The 9,916-nt window shown below is 41.5% G+C and overlaps 3 non-coding genes across 3 annotated transcripts; all 3 read left to right on the top strand.

The window, feature by feature from the left end:
* Positions 1-5,113: 5,113 nt before the first annotated feature.
* On the top strand, positions 5,114-5,327 carry LOC143729916 (small nucleolar RNA U3). Its single transcript, XR_013200167.1, has one exon. It is a non-coding gene; the product is annotated as a small nucleolar RNA U3 (small nucleolar RNA).
* A 2,541-nt stretch (positions 5,328-7,868) lies between these two features.
* On the top strand, positions 7,869-8,082 carry LOC143729980 (small nucleolar RNA U3). Its single transcript, XR_013200224.1, has one exon. It is a non-coding gene; the product is annotated as a small nucleolar RNA U3 (small nucleolar RNA).
* Positions 8,083-9,065: 983 nt separating this feature from the next.
* On the top strand, positions 9,066-9,277 carry LOC143730023 (small nucleolar RNA U3). Its single transcript, XR_013200261.1, has one exon. It is a non-coding gene; the product is annotated as a small nucleolar RNA U3 (small nucleolar RNA).
* The last annotated feature ends 639 nt before the right edge of the window (positions 9,278-9,916 follow it).

Genomic DNA, 9,916 nt, shown 5'->3' with positions numbered 1-9,916 from the left:
ATCTTTATGGTGCCCTGGTGGCCTGTATACAGTTGCCAGCAGAATTCTCAAACTTGATGTATCGTTTACATTATATATTTTTACATTAAGCACCAAAACTTCAAAAGAAATATATTTTAAACTAGATTTTTTAGTGGTTTTGAAAATATTACTATAAATTACAGGAACACCTCCCCCTTTGCCTTTCAGGCGAGGTTCATGTTTATAACAGTAATCATGAGGGGTGGACTCATTTAAAGTAATGTAATTGTCTGGTTTTAGCCAGGTTTCTGTAATACACAGCACATCTAGGTTATAATCTGAAATCATATCATTAACTATGAGCGCTTTTGAAGTAAGGGATCGAATATTCAGCAACCAAAGCTTTATCGTTTGCTCATCTGTATTATATCTATTTTTTATTTGTTGAATATCAATTACATTTTTAACCTTAGATCGGTTTGGACGTTTTTTGGATTTCCAAATTTGGGGAACAGACACAGTCTCTATATGATGATATCTAGGTGAAAGAGCCGCTATGTGATGGGATTTATCTGACCTTGGTGACAAGAGGCCGCGAGGAAGAAAGGAGTATGTTCTGAGTGGTGTTTGGTATTTAAGTCTCATTTTGGAATTGTTTTGTTTTTGCATCTGTACGTCCTATGCAGCAAACTTTGTTGAAATGCGGAACTGTGTGTTGTCTATGACAGCAGTTGCAAAAAGTGGGTTTTAGAGTAAAGAGTGCTTTGGATACGTGCCCAGTTCGAGGTCAGCCATTGCAAGTTTTCTAAAAATGCAATCAACGTCAAGTTTCTGAAATGCCTAATTCAGCAATTGTTGGTAGGTTTTTGACTTTTTCGTTGGACGTCAGCTCTGTGTCGTTGATGAAGTTTCTGTGTTGCTGTTGTTGATGTTGAAGAAAGGGGTATGATCTGAGTGTTGTTTGACATTTGTGCCTTTTGAGAAAGTGGATTGTTTTAGAAGCTTTTCTGGAACGCTTTCTGGCAATCCAATATTGGAAAGAGGAGCCCAGGACCAATGGAGCAGCTCAAGGCTAGGAAAAGACATCAATCATGAACATTTCCACCTACTCACAGTCCAAACTTGGAACCACCCACAGCTGTAGGCAATATGGGTGCATATCCATATCCATATCCTTTTGGATATGGATATGTTAAGACAACAGTTGCAAAAAGTGAGTTTTATAGTAAAGAGAGCTTTGGATATGTTTAGGGCTGGGTATTGTTAGGAATTTCACAATTCGATTTGATTTCGATTCTTGAGGCTTCGATTCGATTTCGATTAGATATTGATTTATTAGCTTCGATATCGATTCAATAATCAGTAAATACACAAATAAATTAAGTACCTGAGTAGCCTATATTTTAAAAAAATGTGTGTAGTATTACCAATGTTTAATAACAAATTGAACCCAGCATGTTTCCTGTCGTGGTTTATTTAGCAGAACAAACTGTACAATATAGTACATGTGTTGAATACAAACCACAACTCTAACAAACAGGTGCTTTATTAACACCTCTAAAGTGCATGTAACTGTAATAGAAAGTATATTTCTTTCTTCCTATACATTCAAGTTATAAAAGAAATGTAAACAGAAGCACAAAATGTGCATACTCATAGAAAGAGTGGGGGTTCAATCTTCACCTGGCTGGCAGGAGCCGCCACTGGCATGTCACATGACCTGTCACTGGCTGGCTGGCAGCTGCCAGTCTGATTCTAGCATGTCACATGACCTGTCAGTGGCTGGCTAGTTGCCTGGCAGTCTGCCTTTGCCAAGTTTCAAATCCATTGGTTTTTAGCAGTTTTTGTTTTTTGTGTTCCTCCCTTTCTAGCTTATTTATTATGCAACTGTTAATATGATTATGTTCTTAAGTATGATTTATGTTTTGGGGACTGTTATCCCAATTAAACCAGTCAAATGGCCATGATCAGACTGGCAGCTTACTGACGCTTTGCTCAACGCTCATGAGTCAGCGTGGCTGATCAGCGAGTATAACGCGTTGCCTGACACTCTGGCTGCACGGAAATTAATTGTTTTCTTATTAAGCATATCATGTCATGCATCTATTCTTTAGTATAATTGATGTTTCGGGGACTGTTATCCCTATTAAAGAAGTCTAATGTGCCATGATCAGACTGGCAGCTACTGACGCCTTGCTCGAGTCGCTCGAGGCTCATGAGTCAGCCGCGGCTGATCAGTGAGTGTAACGCGTTGCCTGACACTCTTGCTGCACGGAAATTAATTGTTTTCTTATTAAGCATATAATGTCATGCATCTATTCTTTAGTATAATTGATGTTTTGGGGACTGTTATCCCTATTAAACCAGTCAAATGTGCCATGATCATACTGGCAGCTACTGACGCTATGCATGAGTCGCTCGAGGCTCATGAGTCAGCGGCGGCTGATCAGCAAGTATAGCGCGTTGCCTGACACTCTCGCTGCACGGAAATTAATAGTTTTCTTATCAAGCATATAATGTCATGCATCTATTCTTTTGTATAATTGATGTTTTGGGGATTGTTATCCCTATTAAACCAGTCAAATGTGCCATGATCAGACTGGCAGCTACTGACGCTTTGCTCGAGTCGCCCGAGGCTCAGGGTACTGATCCACTTTTGCGACATGACTGAAGCGTGGTGTCGCACGCCTCTCCACATTTGTAAGTTGATGGGCGTTCCTCAAGTTTACCGCTATGGGCGTGGTTTTGACCCAGCGGCCAGTCTAGAACAAAGGCCCCTCGAGAGACTACTTCTATTGGATAGACGCGTCGCATTTGACGGATTAATTTGCATAATGGTGGGCATCGGCCAGCTTTTTGACGTGCAGCATTTTTCCAAATGAAGCGCCGCCTTCCCGGAATGCTTTGCAGGCGGTTTAAAGTCGTGTGACGTCACCCATAGGAATGACGGTACTGATCCACTTTTGAGACACGACTGAAGCGTGGTGTCGCACGCCTCTCCACATTTGTAAGTTGATGGGCGTTCCTCAAGTTTACCGCCATGGGCGTGGTTTTGACCCAGCGGCCAGTCTAGAACAAAGGCCCCTCGAGAGACTACTTCTATTGGATAGACGCGTCGCGTTTGACGGATTCATTTGCATAAAGATGGGCATCAGCCAGCTTTTTGACGCGCAGCATTTTTCCAAATGAAGCGCCGCCTGCCCGGAATGCTTGCGGGCGCGTTAGAGTCGCGTGACGTCACCCATAGGAATAAAGCGGAGTGCGGCGCGACTGAAGTGTCGCACGGACAATTGGATCAGTACCGTAAAGCAGAGTGCGGCACGACTGGAGTGTCGCACGGACAAGTGGATCAGTACCGTCATGAGTCAGCCGCGGCTGATCAGCGAGTATAACGCATTGGCTGACACTCTTGCTGCACGTAAATTAACTGTTTTCTTATTAAGCATATAATTGCATGCATCTATTCTTTAGTATAATTGATGTTTTGGGGACTGTTATCCCTGTTAAATCAGTCAAATGTGCCATGATCAGACTGGCAGCTACTGACGCTTTGCTCGAGTGCTCGAGGCTCATGAGTCAGCCGCGGCTGATCAGCGAGTATAATGCGTTGCCTGACACTATCGCTGCACGGAAATTAATTGTTTTCTTATTAAGAATAATCTCATGCATCTATTATTAGAATTTATGTTTTGGGGACTGTTATCCCAATTAAGCCGCGGCTGACTCCATGCGTCCAACAAAGCGTCAGTAAGCTGCCAGTCTGATCATGGCACATTTTACTGGTTTAATAGGGATAACAGTTCCCAAAACACCAATCATACAAAATAATAAATGCTTCAGATTATATTCATAATAAGAAAACAAATTATTTCCTTGCAGCAATTGTCAGGCAACGCGTTATACTCGCTGATCAGCCGCGGCTGACTCATGAGCCTCGAGCGACTCGAGCAAAGCGTCAGTAAGCTGCCAGTCTGATCATGGCACATTTTACTGGTTTAATAGGGATAACAGTCCCCAAAACATCAATCATACACAAGAATAAAGGCATGACATTATATTCATAATAAGAAAACAATTTATTTCCTTGTAGCGAGAGTGTCAGGCAACGTGTTATACTCGCAGTATCAGCTCCAGCACCGCGGCTGACTGGATGAGCGTCCAGCAAGCTCTGTAAGATTCCAGTCTGATCACGGCCATTTGACTGGTTATATTGGGATAACAACAGTCCCCAAAACATCAATCATACTAAAGAACATAATCATATCAACAGATGCATAATAAATGAGCTAGAAAGGGAGGAACAGAAAACAAAAAAAAACTGTCAAAAATCAATGGTTTCTGAAACTTGCCAAAGGCAGACTGCAAGGCAACTAGCCAGCCACTGACAGGTCACGTGACATGCTAGAATCAGACTTGCAGCTGCCAGCCAGCCACTGACAGATCACGTGACATTCCAGGCTCAGAATGGCAGCTGCCAGCCAGCCACTGACAGGTCGTGTGACATGCCAGTGGCGGCTCCTGCCAGCCAGCTGAAGATTGAACCCATACTGTAAAAAAATGCGCTTTGTGAGGCACACGCGCACACATTCGCACACACACGCCCGTGTCACAGCATCCTTTGTATAAAGCAAACGTTGTCTCATCCAAGATACCATACCACATCACTGCAAAAACTTGAAATGTTTCCAGCGATGTGGTATTGCATCTCGGATAAGACAGCAGATATGAAAATCAGGTGTTATTGAAAAAACGGGCCTGACACAGGTTCATTTCACATTTCAATGTCAGTCATAGTATGTTTTCTAAGTGCTCAAATGACGTCAGGTTTCTGAAATGTCTACATAAAGAATTGTTAATGTGTGTGTGACTTCTATTAAAAGATTTTCTAAATTTAGCTTCAACGAATGAACTACAAAGCATGAAACGGGTAGCTATGCTGCAAAAAAGTATGACATTATGGATTGTTGTTTGTATTCCACATATCTTAACAGTCGGCTTCAAAGAGATTGTGGAAGTCCTTTCTGCTTTTGGCTCTGATGTGTGCGCTAAAATGTCACGTAAACTTTAGCGCCTACAAAATTCAACTACGCAAAACCATTTTAGAGGAGAAGCGCAGCAGAATGGAATGCCGATTGAGTTTCTATAAACCGATAAGACTATATTTTCAGGAATCATTTCTATAGTTCTTTGCTTGGAAATGTGTTTCGAAAGTGCTTGTCTCCCAACCCATGATGAAGAGTCATGATACTCCTTTCTGAGCATGAATTGGGCACAGAGCAGTGACTTTGGTTGTGAGCTCTGTGTTGTTGATGAGCGTTCTTTTTTGCTTTTTGCAATATTGAAGAAAGGAGTATGTTCTGAGTGGTGTTTGGTATTTAAGTCTCATTTTGGAATTGTTTTGTTTTTGCATCTGTAGGTACTATGCAGCAAACTTTGTTGAAATGCGGATCTGTGTGTTGTCTATGACAGCAGTTGCAAAAAGTGGGTTTTAGAGTAAAGAGTGCTTTGGATACGTGCCCAGTTTGAGGTCAGCCATTGCAAGTTTTCTAAAAATGAAATCAACGTCAAGTTTCTGAAATGCCTAATTTAGCTATTGTTGGTAGGTTTTTGACTTTTTCGTTGGACGTCAGCTCTGTGTCGTTGATGAAGTTTCTGTGTTGCTGTTGTCGATGTGGAAGAAAGGGGTATGATCTGAGCGTTGTTTGACGTTTGTGCCTTTTGAGAAAGTGGATTGTTTTAGAAGCTTTTCTGGAACGCTTTGTGGCAGTCCAATATTGGAAAGAGGAGCCCAGGACCAATGGAGAAGCTCACGGCTAGGAAAAGACATCAATCATGAACATTTCCACCTACTCACACTCCAAACTTGGAACCACCCACAGCTGTAGGCAATGATGGCCTAATGGAGGTCACCATAAAATTGAGAACTCTGCTACACTCAAGGTTAGATGGTTTGAAGGACAGAATCCTTCAGTATGAGGTGCTGAAGCACATGTTGGCCAAGAGAGAAACCAGCTGAAGAGTAAGAAGACAGAGTTAGACTTGCAAAATCTTCTTTAATGATGTTGCCTTTCTTCAGTTCTGTCTTCCCCTTTTAAGGTGGCCTAGCGTTGTAACAGATGTGTGGAACAAAGCCCGGTTTGTTGATACCACAGCCCGGAAGGAACCTAAGTGCCAGTTTAAATTCCTAGGTTCTTGGCTAAATAGAAGATCATTTCTGTTAACCCGGCTCCCGTCTCTCTTGTGGTTGTGTTTTGTGGCAGCTTAAACCTCTCCTCCTCTTGGGGCCCGAGTCAAATTATCCTTTGTATAAAGCAAACGTTGTCTCATCCAAGATACTAGAGTTGAGCCGGATACTCGGCTGAAACGAGTATCCGGTACGGATAAAGCACTTTTGCCGAGTACGAGTATAATACGAGTAATACGAGTCAATATCTGTGCTCGGATTGAATAAAAATCCTCATTGGGTAGCTGACTGTGTCTGCGTTCTGTGATAGACTAGTCACAACGCCCCTCCCCTACACGCATACAGATTTGATTTATTGTGCTGCTGTGTCCCGCTCTGCTTACTCACACACAGAACACTCTCTCCCTCTGTCTCTCCCTCAGTCACTCAGGTTCGCGGGTCTTTTTTCTGTTAACGTTTAGGGTTTCTTCAGCTTCAGGTTTGTGTTTTATTTCGGTTTGTAGTACACTTACTTATTAACCAGTAGAGTTCTGGTAAACGTGGGGTTTGTTCAGACGTGGTGCTTGGTAGAATGTGACTCGCGTTGCGTCTCTGCCAGTCAGAGTTATTTTTTTTTTTTTAAACCGTTTGTTTTACTTCATGCACTGAGTGTCTGACACTTTTTGCTGGATTTCATTAAAAAAAATAAAGGAAGTAGTGGTATAAAACTATATTACAAATGAATTAGCTAGCAACACACACACACACTCTCTCTCTCTCTGCCCGTCACCTGAGTTTTTTTTTTTAAACCGTCTGCTGGCTCTAACCAGTTTTTTTTTACTTCACGCACTGAGTGACACTTTCTTGCTGTATTTTATAAATAAAATAAAGGTAGTTGTGTTATAAATAATATTACAAATTAAGCTGCTACACTCACAAAAACACAAACACCCCCCCCCCCTCTCATGATCAGTGATACAGAATAATGAGTAAATAGTTTTCTAATCAGCAATAAATAACAATTTCAGAACAACCCATATCAATTGCATGCTTAAAATACCATACCGGTTAAAGCCCCGCCCATTTCAAGACAACCCGACCCACTTCCTGGTTAAATCCCGCCCACTTTCGGGTTAGGTCCCGCCCAGTCCGAGTACAGATACAGATACAGATAATTCATATGGTTAACAGATACAGATACAGATACAGATAATGCTGTACTCGCTCATCCCTACAAGATACCATACAATATCACTGCAAAAACTTGAAATGTTTCCAGCGATGTGGTATTGCATCTCGGATAAGACAGCAGATATGAAAATCAGGTGTTATTGAAAAAACGGGCCTGACACAGGTTCATTTCACATTTCAATGTCAGTCATAGCATGTTTTCTAAGTGCTCAAATGACGTCAGGTTTCTGAAATGTCTACATAAAGAATTGTTAATGTGTGTGTGTGACTTCTATTAAAAGATTTTCTAAATTTGGCTTCAACGAATGAATTACAAAGCATGAAACGGGTAGCTATGCTGCAAAAAAGTAAGACATTATGGATTGTTGTTTGTAGTCCACATATCTTAACAGTAGACTTCAAAGAGATGGTGGAAGTCCCTTCTGCTTTTGGCCTCGATGTGTCCGCTAAAATGTCACGTAAACTTTAGAGCCTACAAAACTCAACTATGCAAAACCATTTTAGAGGAGAAGCGCAGCACAATGGAATGCCGATTGAGTTTCTATAAACTGTTAAGACTATTTTTTCAGGGATAATTTCTATAGTTCTTTGCTTGGAAATGTGTTTCGAAAGTGCTTGTCTCCCAACCCACGATGAAGAGCCATGATGCTCGTTTCTGAGCATGAATTGGGCACAGAGCAGTGACTTTGGTTGTGAGCTCTGTGTCGTTGATGAGTGTTCTGTATTACTTTTTGCAATATTGAAGAAAGGAGTATGTTTTGAGTGGTGTTTGGTATTTAAGTTTCATTTTGGAATTGTTTTGTTTTTGCATCTGTAGGTCCTATGCAGTAAACTTTGTTGAAATGCAGAACTGTCTGTTGTCTAAGACAGCAGTTGTAAATAGTGGGTTTTAGAGTAAAGAGAGCTTTGGATATGTCCCCAGTTCGAGGTCAGCCATCGCAAGTTTTCTAAGAATGCAATCAACGTCAAGTTTCTGAAATGCCTAAGTTAGCAATTGTTGGTAGGTTTTTGACTTTTTCGTTGGACGTCAGCTCTGTGTCGTTGATGAAGTTTCTGTGTTGCTGTTGTCGATGTTGAAGAAAGGGGTATGATCTGAGCGTTGTTTGACATTTGTGCCTTTTGAGAAAGTGGATTGTTTTAGAAGCTTTTCTGGAACGCTTTGTGGCAGTCAAATATTGGAAACAGGAGCCCAGGACCAATGGAGAAGCTCTAGGCTAGGAAAAGACATCAATCATGAACATTTCCACACTCACACTCCAAACTTGGAACCACCCACAGCTGTAGGCAATGATGGCCTAATGGAGGTCACCATAAAATTGAGAACTCTGCTACACTCAAGGTTAGATGGTTCGAAGGACAGAATTCTTCAGTATGAGGTGCTGAAGCACACGTTGGCCAAGAGAGAAACCAGCTGAAGAGTAAGAAGAGTTAAATGTCTACATAAAGAATTGTTAATGTGTGTGTGACTTCTATTAAAGGTTTTCTAAATTTGGCTTCAACGAATGAACTACAAAGCATGAAACGGGTAGCTATGCTGCAAAAAAGTAAGACATTATGCATTGTTGTTTGTATTTCACATATCTTAACAGTAGGCTTCAAAGAGATTGTGGAAGTCCTTTCTGCTTTTGGCCTCGATGTGTCTGCTAAAATGTCACGTAAACTTTAGCACCTACAAAATTCAACTACGCAAAACCATTTTAGAAGAGAAGCGCAGCAGAATGGAATGCCACTGGAGTTTCTATAAACTGTTAAGAGTATATTTTCAGGGATCATTTCTGTAGTTCCTTGTTTGGAAATGTGTTCCGAAAGTGCTTGTCTCCCAGCCTGTGGAGAAGAGTCATGATGCTCGTTTCTGAGCATGAATTGAGCGCAGAGTAGTGGCTTTGGTTATGAGCTCTGTCGTTGATGAGTGTTCTGCATTGCTTTTTGCAATATTGAAGAAAGGAGTATGTTCTGAGTTGTGTTTGGTATTTAAGTCTCATTTTGGAATTGTTTTGTTTTTGCATCTGTAGGTCCTATGCAGCAAACTTTGTTGAAATGCAGAACTGTGTGTTGTCTAAGACAGCAGTTGCAAAAAGTGGGTTTTAGAGTAAAGAGAGCTTTGGATATGTCCCCAGTTCGAGGTCAGCCATCGCAAGTTTTTTAAGAATGCAATCAACGTCAAGTTTCTGAAATGCCTAAGTTAGCAATTGTTGGTAGGTTTTTGACTTTTTCGTTGGACGTCAGCTCTGTGTCGTTGATGAAGTTTCTGTGTTGCTGTTGGCGATGTTGAAGAAAGGGGTATGATCTGAGCGTTGTTTGACATTTGTGCCTTTTGAGAAAGTGGATTGTTTTAGAAGCTTTTCTGGAACGCTTTGTGACAGTTCAATATTGGAAAGAGGAGCCCAGGACCAATGGAAAAGCTCACGGCTAGGAGAAGACATGAATCATGAAAATTTCAACCTACTCACACTCCAAACTTGGAACCACCCACAGCTGTAGGCAATGATGGCCTAATGGAGGTCACCATAAAATTGAGAACTCTGCTACACTCAAGGTTAGATGGTTTGAAGGACAGAATCCTTCAGTATGAGGTGCTGAAGCACATGTTGGCCAAGAGAG

Source organism: Siphateles boraxobius, unplaced genomic scaffold (genome assembly GCF_051911475.1).
Source record: "Siphateles boraxobius isolate OS27281-9 unplaced genomic scaffold, OSU_SipBor_1 8, whole genome shotgun sequence".
NCBI lineage: Eukaryota > Metazoa > Chordata > Actinopteri > Cypriniformes > Leuciscidae > Siphateles > Siphateles boraxobius.
This window is presented reverse-complemented; position numbering and strand designations above follow the sequence as displayed.